Raw genomic sequence first — 16,600 nt, forward strand, 5'->3', positions numbered from 1 at the left:
GGGAATGTTCCCCCAAAACCATCTGGTATACTGCTTTCAGACTGTCTGACATTACTAAGCCTTTCTTAGTGCCATGCCACAACCCCTGGGACAGGCATATTGTAAGAATTTTCCAGAGGCAGCATCAGGAAATCCTTGTTAGAGAAGATGGTCATGGTGCCCCAAAGCGGCACAAAAACTGGGGGGAGAGAAAGTCATCCTTACATTTTCAGAACATAGACCACTCTTTGCATTGTGTGCATAGCATATCGTCTATGTCAAGTTTGCAATGCCGTTTCTACGGTGCAAAGTTTCAGGCTTACAAAACATTTCTGGATGCTGTCAGCCGAAGTTTGGATACTGTAATGCCTTTGGCCAGGACTTGTACACACAGGAAAGATGTTTTTGGAACTCACAACACATACGTGGAGCTCCACCAAGATGAATCAGCAGCTCAGGAAACTTAGTCTTAGTACATCTTTCTTGAGCCATTTTTTTCTTTTTTTTTTTTTAATTTCTTTTTAACAAGTGAAGGCTTAGTGCTGAACTTTTTCCGAAGATCAAATTCTTGCCCTGCCAAAACTTTGACCGTCTCTGAACAAATGTCTGGGATGGTCAGAATAGTGGTGATGCCAACTGTCTGTTCTTACCAAAATGCAATATTGAACCCAGTCTCGCCATAGTAAAAATATACTGAATGTTATAACATTGCAACACCTTAAGGAAGTGGTGTGAATGTTCTCTACAGTGTATAAGAGAAGGAACATTATAGGAGAAGCCTGCAATTGTGGTACTCTTAAAGATATCTTTCTACCAGCTTGTCATCTGGCTTACTAATGGATTTTAAAGTGTATCTAAATCTTGTTCAGTATATTTGCTTTTTAGGGTAAGCAGAGTTATGGCATGGATGTGTTTCATTGTACAACCAGCAGTTAATTCTATATGTATTTCAGCTAAACTGTCTCAGGCTTTCACTAAGGGTAATGGTAGGGGCAGGGTGTCTATGTGCATTAATTTCACAGGAATGAGTGGTCCACATAACCAATACCCGATTATTTAACTACTTTAGTGTGTCTATTATCCCCTGAAGACAGAAATCTTCCCTCTGACTGATGCTGCAGTATATTCCACAGTTATACTTTCCTCTCATCTGCAAATCCAGAGATCCATTTCATATCCTATATATTTGGTTTTTAATATAGAATATTTGCAGGATATGAAATAGTGTATTGCTCTTCTGATGATATTTCACGTCACGAAAAATATCCAAGTGTGTTTTAGGTGTGGAAAAAAAATACAGTATTCACACTTTGGTAAGCTTTGCTGGATAAGAGGATGGCATTCTTCCAGGGAAGGGGAGCAAAACCACCAAAAATTTTATAAAGTTTCATACTTGAGCAGATTCTGCTACCTGGAACTACTGAATAAATGGAAATAAGTTAATGGGAATGAATGAATAGATAGGAAAAGATCAGTATTTCTGTGATAAGACTGCCCTTACCTTGCAACACAGTTGCAGGTGTTCTCTGAAATTTTTCATAAGCAGTTAAGCCTTATTTCATTTTTTCTTTTTGCAGTAGTAGTCGTTTCCAGGTACCATAGTCTTCTCCATTGGTTTCTGTTTCTAATGCTATCTTTTCCCCCTGTCTGTGTCACTTTAGTTGCTGTAGTAATGCATTAATAAAATAAGGTAACTGTAGTCTAAAAGAAATAAGGCATATGATCAGTGGAATACTTCTCCCTCCCCCATTTTCATTGTCCCATAGTTCTGGGGTTTTTAATCTCTTTGATCATTCCCCCACAATTTCAAACTAAATCTCCTTCAATTCTGCAACATCTGGACAGCCACATAAGGACAGTTTGTCCTTATGACAACACATAGAATCTTTTAGGTCTGAAGAGCTGTGTAATCAACCCAGAAAAGGCTAATTTCCTGGCCCCCCCGCCCAAAAAAAAAAAAAACGGTTTCCGTGATAAAGTAGATGTGAAAGAGAACAAGTAAAAAATGAAGACTTCAGAGGGAAGAAGGAGTCATATTATTCTCTAGTTTCCTCTTTTGCTTATGGATTCCTCTTGTTTACAGAATCGAATCAGTAAGAAAAAAAAAATATCCAAAGTAAGCAAAGATGCTAGAATAGGGCACAAAATATTTTTAGATAGTAAATGCCTCAGTGCTATTTGTCTTGCTTTCATGAAATATTTCCTGCCCAAGAAAGGAGAAATTAAAATCTGTCAAAATCAGCAGTTTTACTAAAAATGAACTGTGTTCCCCTTCTGTCCCATATTCCCTGATTTTGCTGACAAATGACACATAGCAGTATATTATAAAGGACCTAGAAGTAAAGACCATGAGAGAAATCACTGTTCTACTGCAGGAAATTCTTGCTAACCTTCAAATGACACATTTCAAATGTGGATATTAATAATCAATCCCAACAATGCCAATAGAAAGCTTTCTTACAAGACAAGCAACCCTGGGTGTTTTGCAGTCATCACTAGAATACGTGAATATTCAACTAAAACTAGCGATCTTTAAAGGAAGTTGAACCATACGTCCTTGCAAAATCAGTAGATGAGTGAGCAATGAGAATGGTGTGATATGAGCTGGCACCTGCCTTTATTTTCCTTCACAGAAGAGAAAACCCATTCATAAAAAGATGATTTACTCCTCCAAAAAACATAGAAGCAAATGAACTCGTTTCTTCTACCCACCTCTGGCTGTGAATAATCTAGCATGTTGAATTCAAAGGTGAACTTCTGCATCTTTTGCCAGAAGTGAAGTAAAAAATAAATTTTATGCTGCTAGCAACACTTTCCAGATTACTATAGAATACCCACATACTCTGTGGTGGACACTCAACCAAGCAATTGAGGTTCTTACCAAGCGCTTTCCATGTTACTGCCTGCCATTTACCATTCTCTCTTTATCCCATCCTTTGGAAGGGAATTATCTGAGGATAAAACAGTTCAGCTTTAACTGATCAATAGCAACAAGGTAAAAGGAAATTGACATGTGCTCGAGTTTTCAAAATGGTCCACGGTGATTTAATTTTAGGTGGTAAGTTCCAAAAAAAAGTAGCATGTAACTTTCAGGATAAAATTAGTGCTAAGTTCTCCCAGGAAGTTTCCACTAACCTACAGTTTTCAGTTCAGTTCTAAAATCTTGGGAAGAATTACTTCATGTTACAGACATTTAAGTGATTCGCTTGGTAGAACATATCCATTTTTTTGTGATAGGAGGCAATTTTTTTTCAATGTTGACTAGCAATATTCTTCAATTCTGTGCTCAAGTCTCTTTGCTGTGATATTCTCATATTATTTGTTTTCTTTCTGCATATTCTTGCATTCATGTGTATCTTAGAACTGTCCAGAAAAATGGCCAATATTTTATGAGAATGCAAAAGTGTAGCTATGCTGGAAGGAACCATTTTACTAACTCATAGTCCGTGATTAAAATATATGGCAAATAGAAGTGTTTGCTTCACCTGGACTTGTATGTCTGATGTGGGTCCTTACTATGGCTCTCTACGTTTAGTCTCAATGTTTAGTGTTGCATCTAATTGAAAATTCATTGTACCATGGTCTGTGGTTTTGGGCTAATACAGAATACTGCAGAATCTGCCTACCCTTCTTCTAGACCAGGAGTTTGCAATATTCCACAAGTGGGGGAATCCACCCTTCTGTTCCAAAGCAATATTCCTTGACTCAGGAGTGTCGTCCATAAAGTTCTCTGTAACTAAATTTTTACTGAAATGATTTTGTATAGCGACCAATTTTGGTTAAAAAAAAACAAACAAAACCTTCAAAAAAACTTCCAGCTGTGCCAAAAGAAAAAATTATGTGTTTGCTCTAATAAATGCTACATCAGTACTTGTATAAGTAGAATGAAAAAGTAGATGAAATACCTGTGGAAATCACTGCAGAGGACAAAATATATAGTTTTAATAAAGGCTCCCTGCTATCCTGATTTAATTCTTTCTCTCAAAGATATCAAAAAAAATAGCTTGCAATGCTAAAATAACTGAAAAACCTCACACTGCACTCAGAAGCTTCTATTTCAGGCTATAAAATGTAACACTCTAAGTAAAAATAGTTGAGCTTAACAAGAAGAATTGTTAGTGCTTAGAAACTCCAAGAAACAGCATAGAATCATAGAATCATAAAATCATAGAATCATTGAGGTTGGAAAAGACCTCTAAGATCATCGAGTCCCACCGTCAACCCAACACCACCATGCCCACTAAACCATGTCCCTAAGAGCCTCATCTACACGTCTTTTAAATACCTCCAGGGATGGGGACTCAACCACTTCCCTGGGCAGCCTGTTCCAATGTTTAACCACTCTTTCAGTAAAGAAATTTTTCCTCACGTCCAATCTAAACCTCCCCTGGCGCAACTTGAGGCCATTTCCTCTCGTCCTATTGCTTGTTACTTGGGAGAAGAGACCAACACCCACCTCGCTACAACCTCCTTTCAGGTAGTTGTAGAGAGCGATGAGGTCTCCCCTGAGCCTCCTTTTCTCCAGGCTAAACAACCCCAGTTCCCTCAGCCGCTCCTCAGAAGACTTGTTCTCCAGACCCCTCACCAGCCTCGTTGCCCTTCTCTGGACATGCCCCAGCACCTCAACATCCTTCTTGTAGTGAGGGGCAAAAAAGCAGGAAGAAAACAGGCTCTGCTTCCTAAGGACTACCTCCCTCCTCCTATTTCTTGCTTTCTGGGACACCAAACACTGATAACAGTCATTCAAGATCTTCCTGGAAAGAACTAAATCCTGTTTGTGTCTTCCTTTTTTCCCACCACGTTTACTGCTTGTATCTGTACATTGATTTCTCTTTAAAGTAGCTCTGTGTTAAGAAACAGAAAGGTACTGCACAAAAGGCAGGAAAGATGTCATCCATCAAGGCCTGGATGTGATCCCAGTCCAGGTTCTTCATGTTTAGGTATCCTGACAAGTAGATCTATTGATTTCAGTGACAAGACTTCAGGTATGACCTGAAAATATTTTCATGTGATTTGATGGACAAAGTTATGCGGTTTCCTTTTTTTCTTTAAACTACAGTATGAAAATATAAGGCAAACTGAATCCTGGAATTGCACCAGATAGCAATTATTTTGTCCATACAAAGTCGTAATCATAAGACAGAATGGTCCTTTGATTTTTTTTTTTTATTACAGAAAATTATTTGTACCCAGAATTGCAAAGCTGAGAGCATCTTGATTGAGAGTTGCCCAAGTATGTTAATACAAATGCTACAAAGCAGCACTGCAAAGTGCTCATCATCATGTCTTCATGCCATGCCTCTCAGTCCTCTTGGAGTAGTAGAGTTATCTGTGTTGGGGCTGATCGTAGTTTGCCACAGGCTCACTTAGTCCTTTGAGGGAGATGTACAAAGTTCCCACACCAGCTTCTGCAGCCCAGCCTTGGTATTTGGTAAGGGGGGTAATTGTAAACAAGCACAGCAAGCTCACTACCCTGGAATGCAGGAGAGCAGACTTTGGCCTCTTCAGGGATCTGCTTGGTAGAGTGCCATGGGACAAAGCCCTGGAGGGAAGAGGGGCCCAAGAAAGCTGGGTAATATTCAAGGATCACCTCCTCCAAGCTCAGGAGCAATGCATCCCAACAAAGAGGGAGTCAGGCAAAAACGCCAGGAGGCCTGCATGGATGAACAAGGAGCTCCTGGACAAACTCAAAGACAAAAAGGAAGCCTACAGAGGTTAGAAGCAAGGACAGATAGCCTGGGAGGAATACAGAGAAATTCTCCGAGCAGCCAGGGATCAGGTTAGGAAAGCTAAAGCCCTGACAGAATTAAATCTGGCCAGGGACATCGAGGGCAACAAGAAAAGATTCTATAGGTACGTCGGGGACAAAAGGAAGACAAGGGAAAATGTGGGCCCTCTCTGGAACGAAACAGGAGACCTGGCTACCCAGGACATGGAGAAGGCTGAGGTACTCAATGACTTTTTTGCCTCGGTCTTCACCGGCAAGTGCTCGAGCCTCACCGCCCAAGCCACAGAAGGCAAAGGTGGGGACTGGGAGAATGAAGAGCTGCCCACTGTGGGAGAAGATCAGGCTTGAGACCATCTAAGGCACCTGAAGGTGCACAAGTCCATGGGACCTGATGAGATCCATCCGTGGGTCCTGAAGGAACTGGTGGATGAAGTTGCTAAGCCACTATCCGTCATATTTGAGAAGCCGTGGCAGTCCGGTGAAGTTCCCACTGACCAGAAAAGGGGAAACATAACCCCCATTTTTAAAAAGGGAAAAAAGGAAGACCCAGGGAACTCCAGGCCAGTCAGTCTCACGTCTGTGCCTGGGAAGATCATGGAACAGATCCTTCTGGAAGCTATGCTAAGGCACATGGAGGACAGGGAGGTGATTCGAGACAGCCAGCATGGCTTCACCAAGGGCAAATCCTGCCTGACCAACCTAGTGGCCTTCTATGATGGGGTGACTATATCAGTGGACATGGGAAGGGCTACAGATGTTGTCTACCTGGACCTCTGTAAGGCCTTTGACATGGTCCCCCACAACATCCGTCTCTCTAAACTAAAGGAGAGGTATGGATTTGATGGGTGGACTGTGCGGTGGGTGAGCAACTGGTTGGATGGTCGCATCCAGAGGGTAGTGGTCAACGGCTCAATGTCCAGATGGAGGTTGGTGATGAGTGGCGTCCCGCAGGGGTCCATATTGGGACCGGTACTGTTTAATATCTTCATCAATGACATAGGCAGTGGGATCGAGTGCACCCTCAGCCAGTTTGCAGGTGACACCAAGCTGAGTGGTGGGGTTGGCACGCCGGAGGGATGGGATGCCATCCAGAGGGACCTGGACAAGCTGGAGAAGTGGGCCTAGTGTGAACCTCATGAGGTTTAACAAGGCCACGTGCAAGGTCCTGCACCTGGGTCAGGGCAACCCCCAGTACCAATACAGGCTGGGGGATGAGGGGATTGAGAGCAGCCCTGCCGAGAAGGACTTGGGGGTACTGGTGGATGAAAAGCTGGACGTGAGCCAGCAATGTGCACTCTTGCAGCCCAGAAGGCCAGTCGTGTATCCTGGGCTGCATCCAAAGAAGCGTGGCCAGGAGGTCGAGGGAGGTGATTCTGCCCCTCTACTCTGCTCTGGTGAGACCCCACCTGGAGTACTGCGTCCAGCTCTGGAGCCCTCAGCATAAGAGACACAGATCTGTTGGAGCAGGTCCAGAGGAGGGCCATGAAAACGATCAGGGGGATGGAACACCTCTCCTGTGAAGAAAGGCTGAGAGAGTTGGGGTTGTTCAGCCTAGAGAAGAGAAGGCTTCGGGGAGACCTTCTTGCAGCCTATCAGTACTTAAAGGAGGCTTACAAGAAAGATGGTGTCAGACTTTTGAGCAGGGCCTGTTGCGACAGGACAAGGGGGAATGGCTTTAAACTAGAGGGGGGTAGATTTAGACTAGATAGAAGGGAGACATTTTTTACGCTGAGGGTGGTGAAACACTGGCACAGGTTGCCCAGAGAGGTGGTGGATGCCCCATCCCTGGAAACATTCAAGGTCGGGTTGGACTGGGCTCTGAGCAACCTGATTTAGTTGAATATGTCCCTGCTCACTGCAGGGGGGTTGGACTAGATGACCTTCAGAGGTCCCTTCCAACCCAAACTATTCTATGATTCTGTAAACATGAAAATGCTTTAGATGTTTCTTGTAGATTTGTGTGACCATAGTAGCACTGGACTTGGTGCAAAGTTGTTATGGAGAAGTGTGCTTGAAACACAAAGTAACTTTGAGGTTGAAAAGAATCTGGGGATGCATCTCTTCTGCCTCAGATTATTTAAGTTCAAAAGATGTAGAAATGAGTGAAGAGGTGGTCCGTAGTTTTTAGAACAGACACATCTAATAACAGGCCATTCTAAACCTCTGTAGGACTTTTTCCAAAGGCAGCTTATCTAAAAGCCCTACCTTAAGACCAGGCCTGCAGGTCCTAATGGGAGGCTTGAATAGACTTCCTTTTTCTTTAGGATTTTCTTTTGGGGGTAGCTTATCCCCTATTGTCATAGTCCTTAGCCCTTAATCTTGATTTAGGAAGTAATTTGGAATAGCTAAATAGACCATGTGCTCTTCTGCTTGAGTTCAGTGACTGTGTGAAACCGATTGGGATTTTCTCAGCTGTTTAATTTATCTGGTAGAATGCCTGTAAAAATATTATCAAAATGGGCTCGAATTAGTGCCCTTAGCCAAAGCCTTTCCAAAGAAAATCTTATTAGCCTGTCTGCTAACTAAGGAGAGTAAGACATGAGGTGGAATCTCTCCTTCCAAGGCATTTGCTGCCTCTGAGCAGCAAATTCAAGTCCTGGCTGCTGGCTCTTGTGCCCTGTCAGGTGCAGAGGTGGACCTGCATGGCATGCTGTCAGCTCAGAGATCTAGACTGCAGCTCACTTTTTTTTCCCCCACACCCCTTTCTTACAAAGCAGTCATGGATAGCAGTTCAAGGGAGGCAGTGTACTTTAAGTGGAGTTACGTGTGGTGTAAGTTCTGGAAGGACTTGTGGGGATGCCATAAGGGTGGATGGGATAATCAGGATACATCTAATTGCCCATAGAAAAAAATGGGATGCTTTGAAGTTTGTTAGGATGCCTCCCATGTGGGTGTGGATAGAGTAATCGTAGCAGGGCAGTATATATTCAGCCAGGAAGAGTAAGGCACCATCAACACTGAAAAGGTGTCTTGTTTATGATGACAGATTTCCTTTGGGTTTTCCCCATGAAAGTAATTCTATGAAAATGGACATTACTGTGTGTTCAAGGGCTTTTGCCAGTCTAGCTACATTAACTAGAGGGTTGTTTGGGTTTTTTTCTTTTCCATGTCCCTGGCACATTTAAGTCAATAAACCTTTGCTTATGTGACATGCTTGAAGTCATAAAAGGAAATACATAGTGGAGCAGGACACTGAACGCAGCTTGCGTCAGTCCAAAGAATTTGTCACAGCATTGCGCAAGCGAAACTCACTGATGGCAACAGTTACTTTGGAAAGACTCTTCCCCCTCTCACCCCCAGGTGTTATTGCTGAGCATGATGTTATATGGTATGGAATCTCTCTCTGGTCGTTTGGGGTCAGCTGTCCTGGCTGCATCCCCTCCCAACTTCTTGCACACCCTCAGTCTACTCACTCAGGGGGCAGAGTGAGAAACAGAGAAATTCTTCATGCTGTGCAAGAACTGTTCAGCAATAACTAAAACACTGGTGTGTTATTGACACAGTTTTGGTCACATAACTAAAACACAGCACCATACGGGCTGTTATGAAGAAAATGAACTCCATCCCGACCAGAACCAGTACAGCAAGACAACCAAAATATCTGTGCCATGTGTAAACTTGGTAGTGATTTTCAGGTTCAAAACTTGGTAAGTAAACTTGGGTACTTAAGGCTCCAGGCATCTGTAGTTGTTGTTCAATAAAGATGCTTTCTGAAGGACTGAGTAGCCAGGGTAGGCTTTTTATTGTTGCTTTTAGAGAAAGAAGAGGGATTGTTTTCTCTTAGTTGCTCACAATTAATGCTGCTTCTTGATTGCCAGAACTGTGCCTGTATTGGTGCAAACCACGGTCCTTCGTGTCCCGGTTTGAAGACTGTAACACTCAAACCTCCACCGCAGTCACAGCTTTCGTATATTAGCCATTGCAGAACTGTTCTCAGATGCATCTGCCCCAAAGGCCTTTGCATACAGTGATAAATATATTTTAATGAGTTTGGACAATCTTACTGGAATATAGCTACTTTCTTACAGCCTCACAACTGAAAATGATAAAAACAAGTAAAACCAAATTGAAATTTCAAGGGAAACTGGAAATAACAAAGGCATGGTTTCTCACACTGGGATTTAGCGAGAAGCCAGAGACACCAATGTTTCAGTGGCCACCATCACAACACCTTCAGCTTCTGAAAAAGCTGCCCTTTTCTATTTAACACTGTTCTCTACATTAGGGGCCAGCTGTAAACCAACCGTTGAAATATATCTTTCACTGTTACAACAGTTGAAATTCGTGGAAGTGATTTTTCTCAGTGCAGTTGCAATAAAATTATTCCAACACAGTACATGGAATGAGTTAGTCTGGGGAAAATCTAGAAATATCACTGACAGTTTATAATTATGCAGCTTGGCCCTTTACTTCTGATGCTGAAATATATTTCTCATTGTTATAAACAAGCAGCTTTCTACCTTTGGCATCTTCCATCTTGCTTGGGCATTTCACATTGCTGTAAAATACAGGTGTGCTATAAACTGTACCTAGTAGGAAAAATTCATTTTGCAAGCTACTGGAACTTGAGTGACAAGGGGAAAATATCTGTTTAATGACGTATTGTGCATCCTGGACAGTCCCTATTCAAAGCACTGTGTAGGTTACCTGCTCAGTAGGTCAGTGGCCAAGACAAAGTACTTTCTATTCTGTGGTGACATGATGATGACCAGCTTTCTTTCTCCTGACTGCCCAAAGAAAATGGAAAAAATGGAACCTATGACTTCAGCAGTTCACAGAGAAATGTTTACATGTTTGGGAAATCTTAATTTTGTTACCAAGTGCAGCACAAGTGTAAATCACTTCCAGGTGACAATGAACTTTTTTTTCCCCTTGTTTCTTCCACCCAGCATGTATTTTCAATCAATCTCAGTGGATTTATAAATGTATCACAATGTGATTTCGTCAGAGGCACCTCTCATATGTTCCACTGTGGAGACGCTGCTACTTCCTGAAGTTTGTGGTTCACTTTTGGGGACACAAATAGAATCTCTCTTAGGATGTGGCAGAAGACAGGCTTGGAGCTGCTGGGCAAATGTAGACAAAAGACGGCCAGAGTCTTCTGGCAACCAGAGAGAGGGACTAGAGGGTACAGGCACAGCAGATTTGCCAGGCTTTTGTGAGACCCAGCCTTGCTAGAAGAGATGCTCTTGTCCAGCCACTTACATTTGGGCTTGTAGCAAGTGTCTTTTTCATGTCCACATGTTGTCACTGCAAAGTAAGGTCCCCAGTTAATACACACTTCATTAAGCTCTAAGGAAGACTGACATAAATATTAAGCTGTACTGTTTTCATCAGCCACAAGACTGAAAGTATATTATTTCTTAATTAGCATTTTTAGAATGATAAAAATAATTTGTTGTTTTCTGGAGTAACTTTAAAACTGACTTTGAAAGAGTCAGCTGATAGCATATAATTATTATTTCTATTGTAGTATCAGCTAAGGACATCACCCCTTAGTCACTGTCCTAGTGTACTAGATTCTGTAACATTAAAGGCTTTTACTCACAGTTAAAGGGATTAGGCCAGCCTGTATAATATTGAATTATCCTTTTAGAAATGCTTGGCATTTTTAAGATTCATAATATAACTTTCTTTAGTCAATGGAAAAATAATTGGTGACTAAGAGGCTCATCATCAGAAAGAAGTTACAACACCTGTTGTTTCTAAAAAGTAAATAAGCCACAATGAATAAGCTGAAATTTCTCTCTCATCAAGATCAGTTTTTATAAAAAAAAATGGGACATTAAAGGTGATTTAACATGGACCTTCAACAACATACCATTCCATTTAGAACCTAAAAAAGTGTTTAAAATAGTCTAAACAGTCAGGTTAAATGAATATTTTGATGTGAATTATAACTAAGAATCTGGAAAGAAAAAAAAATAGCTCTGTCACAATACGGTAAAAAACATTCTTGTATTTACAGAGATTACAAATGTGCATTTGTGTGTCATAAAAGAACCATCATCTTGATGTATGTCTGAAATCCTTCAAAATCTTTTGCCATGAAGTCTGGAGAAGGATGATTATGCTATGTTGTTGTTTTAGAAGTGTTCTGGTGTGCACCTATTAATGCCATATCAGTCCTTTTTAAAGTATCTTTTCTTTTTCTCCTCAGTATTTTTTTTTTTTAAGTGTCTGTCCCTCTCCTCACCCCCCTTACCAAATTCCCTGGCTTCTGTGGGACTGCTATGCAATACAGGAAAAGAGACCTTGAGGATTTGGATAAAGTCTTTCAGGTCCTTCCTTGAGGCAATAACAGCATTCTGTTGCAAATGACAAGGCTGTTTCATCAGAGATTTCACTATGTTTACTGAAAACCACCCCATTAGATGCCCTGATGCCTGATTAACCCTGAGTGCTGGGCTGCTCTAATGGGTGCACAAGAGCTGGAATTCTTACCTAGTGTGCGAGGGAGCCAGCATGTGCTTACTGGTGGGAATCCCTTATGTTTTGAAGCCTTCCTTATATGCATAATCAAATCCCTACTTAAAAAAAGAAATAAATCCTGTTTTCAATTTTAATGTAAGCAGAATGACTGTACAGCTTGAGTGGGAATTTGTTTTATAAAATTTGACTGCTTACTTCACTTGAACCCAGTTGTGCTGATGTCTTCCATGGCATTAGTATTGACTGATACAGCTGTGAGATCAGAATTTGTCCCTTTGTAAAAACAGTTTTGAGGCACAACAATGAAACGCCATGGCCACAAGATGGCCTTCAAAACTGCCAGGAAAAGAATTCCATTCAGAAAGCTAACATCTGTGTGCAAATACTGTTTTTAGGAAAAAAAAAAAAAAACCAAAACAACAAAATCAAATTACAATGGGACACCGTATATAATTGTTAAGATTGCTATGCTTATGTTTACCTCAGAGAGCTGGAGACCTTCCACAAGGTCACCTTCTGTTTCTTCTTCCTTTTTTTTTTTTTTTTTTTTTTTGTGAAGCACTACCCTAATTCATGATGAGCAGTACTGAGTCCTGGTACAAATGTTTTTTGGAAGGGCTCTTTGGACCATAAAATGCTATTTATCCTGAATAAATCCATCTGAGCCGGGCCCACAAAGATGAAGTCCTGATAAAGATCTGATGCATTTCTATTGCATTTGAAAAATGTCTCTTCAGTAACTCCAAAAAATAAGGAGGCAGATAGTATGTGTCATTACATTGCCAGATGCCAATCTACCATCATATTCAATGCCATCTTTGTCCCACTTTCTGCAGCTGTATTCAGCTCTGATTTGCACTGTCCCATTACTGAGGTGCCTCTCCCTCTTCTGCAGGTCAGATAGTGGAGGAAGAGAGACATCAGCCACATCACTTCAAAATTCAGCTTTTCTCTTTTCTGAGAGTTTTAATAGTATTGTATTATTTGATATTAGGATGTTATAAATCATTCATAAGTTCAAAGGCTTTGTCAACAAAACTAACTAAAACTTTCTTCAGCACGGTTCTAATGGGTTTTGCTATCTGGCTTTAAAATCTGTATAATTCATAACTGAGACATCCAGAAATATTTCAGTGAACCTTATATATATTTCTTTAACTTCTGTACTCTAGCTGGCTAGCTTCAGAGAGTTTTCTTTGTGGACATCAATGCTAGGACAATATATGCTTCCAGAGGAATCAGATGAATCAGTATGGCTCAATAAGTTTATTTTTCTCTTCTGCTTTCTGGAAAAAAAAAAAAAAGCCAAAGAACCTAGTAATACTGAAGTGATGAGAACAACAAATAGATTTTTTTTTTTTTTTTAAATTAGCCCTTGTGAAAATAGGTGTTATAGAGAAAATATATCCTTCTATTTTATCCAACTTTTCAGTGAGATTTTAGGTGGTAATAGTAAACATGAAGCTGTTGCTATTGAACACACTGAATTCCCACATAATATACATATGTTTGAATAATTGGTATCTATATTGCTTTGCTTATCCCCAATAATGTTTAATATTATTATTTATATTTTTTATCCTTTTCTTAATGACCTGATCATTATTTATACTGAAGGTGAAGTACCTTACTTAGTCTTCACTACAGAATAATATTTGTTTTTAGTGATATATTGATAAACTGCAGAAATACTGTGTTAATTCGCTTCCTCTTCCTCTAAACTTTAAAGATCCTTTTTTCTCCCCATATAGTCTCAAATATTTCCCTATTCAGTTTCTTATCACAGTGCTATTCCTTATATTTTCCAAAATTAATAGTAGCTGAAGTAACAATAGAAATATAGCATAATGACAAGTCAACTATATTTATGGTTTAAAAAACCCCCAAAAAAACAAAAAAAAAACACAACAAAAAAGCAGATGATAATTCTAGTTTGCCTTATACATTATTTTCTATGTTAAAGGTAATGATGTCTTAAGCAACTTGAATTACTTAGGATTTGCACTGGTACAAATGAAACCAGACTCAAATTTCAAGTGTATGTCTTAAAATTGTACTGTAAAGATTTAGTAATTAGAAATGTGGCAATTAAGAAATCCACTAGAGAACCAAGTGGCAGGATTCTCTTTAAATAGAAAATGACACAATCTTATACTAGTTAACAGTTCAAGAGACATTAACCTTACCACTTTCCCTCCAACCCCCCTACTCCACTAAACCAAAACAAAACCTGTATTATATTGCATCGATAGTGAGGTAGACTGGTAGGCCAATTTTGTCCAGGTCCCCTTCTAAAGATACAAAAATAATTTACTACGTGCTTTGAAACATTTTTTCATGATAACAGAAATCTAGTATGAGTGCACCTGTAAATCAAGACCACTCATACAAATAAGATTGATTCCTCCAGCAACTTTATAGCTGAACAAGCAGAGAATCACGGCAGCTTTTTTAGTCCCACGTGTTAAAGAAAGAAGGAAAACCTACTTACATATCACCTAATTTTATGCTTGTTTTTACTCTTCCATTTTTGTTTATGTATAGGGCAATTATTGTTCTAAGTTTTTTATTAATAGCTTATTCTTTCCTTGCCACCCATTCTGTTCAGTAGTTCAAAGTTTTAAATTTTTTTTAATGCATTATCAAGCTCTCTCTTCAATGAGTTTCTCTCCATGCATTAAGATTACCTTTCTTGTCCTTGAGGAAATACGTCTTTAATTAAACAGGGTTATTGAAACTGGCAACATCTCAGTAATATTAGATTTTGCAAGTAATTTTGGATGCATGATGTAATAATGAACTCTAAGCTGTATATTCAAACTGATAAAAGTGGGAAGAAAAATGATGAGAAGGCAACCTATTCATCAATATACATTTATGCAGGGCATAAATCTCTAAAACATTGATTGTTTTTTCCCTTGGTGTAATGTGCTCTTCTTTTGCGCCCCTCTCTCCCGAAACAAAATCTCTGGTATTCCAGATATCATCTCTTTGGATGTGGGGTCTGTGTATTTATTTCTGATGAAGTTTTGACTAATGAAAGCTCTAAAAAGGAAGGAAAAGATCTGCAGCAGTTGCACGCTATTTTTTGTGTGCAACACAGCCAGCTCCAAGGCTAGATTGCTGTATTTTGTTAGAGCTGACTGTGCTCCAGCAGGCTCTCTGTGCACCCCAAGCTCAGTTCAGGACTGGATTGTGGTTATGTCAGCTTGGTAGCTGCATTTCACAATCACTGAAGTTGGAGTAGTGCAGCCATATATCTGCTTGTCCTCAGTGGGTAGTCTTTCCTACTGAGATATTGAATCTTACTTGAGAACTTTAATGCAGGCCACTCATGCACTTGCCACTCTGCTGTGGGAGCAGAGCATCACCTCCAATAGAGTTGCAAGACAATTTTGAAATCACAGAGGGGTACACAAACCATGAGGATACTGGCGAAATACAGTTCATCCTAGATTGAAGTACATTCTGTATGGATTGTAAAAGTATTGTGTTGCACAAATTTAATCCTGTTCAGGAAAGCCAAGATTAATAAATTTAAGGTATTACACCGAGGCTTGCAGTCTATGAAGAATACGATGGGATACCACCATATATTCAACATGTTTAGGTTGGGTGTTCTATGGAGAAGGGATTTTGTGTGCTTGAGTTCTTCCTCTTCTGCATAAGTCAGAAGTTGAACCATATCATCTTGTCATCTTGCCTCACTTTGGTGTTCATTTTCTATGCTCCTGTTCCCATTTGGGAGAAGGGATAAATACCGGAAGAAGTCAAGGAGGAAACAGCTTGCAGTTAATACGTACCACTAAAACCTGTAGCTAACCCACATCAACGTTTTGGTAAAGTATTTTATTCTGAGAGACCTGGCACAACTGAGGTTGTGGTACAGTGGCCCCAGTGGAGTTGTGACATAATGGTCAGGGAAGCTAAACACAGAGAAGTGGGTTTAGCTTCCTGAAGTGCAAGAGTGACTATGCTTATTTAAAAAAAAAAAAAAAAAAAAAGGTAGTAAAAATAAGAGGACAAGGAGAAAAATACTTAAGAAATGTCATCTATATTTCTTTGAAGATAAATCTGCAATAGCAAAAGAGTACATTGGCAACCTAGTAACATAATCTATTTCATTCCATGGAATATAGTGAATTCTTTTGCCTGATTAAAAATAAAAATAGAGAATAGAAGAAAATTTCTGTTTATTTCATTACAGCTGTTAACATTTTCTTTACTGTTCTGGAAGCCACTAGAGAAAGCTATGCAGAGATAATTTTTCTAAAAGATTGACTATAGATTACATTTAATTTTCAGTGGACTGCAGTGTTGAACTTGATCGTCAGAAAGCTTTGTAATACTGTTTGAGGGTAATCCTCTGGGATGTGAGGATTCCACACTGGTATACTGTGGTACTTTGCAACTTTTTACGGGAAGGATTTTCTTTTTCTTTGGCATGGTTATCAGCAAAGT

Source organism: Aptenodytes patagonicus, chromosome 6 (assembly GCF_965638725.1).
Source record: "Aptenodytes patagonicus chromosome 6, bAptPat1.pri.cur, whole genome shotgun sequence".
Lineage (NCBI taxonomy): Eukaryota > Metazoa > Chordata > Aves > Sphenisciformes > Spheniscidae > Aptenodytes > Aptenodytes patagonicus.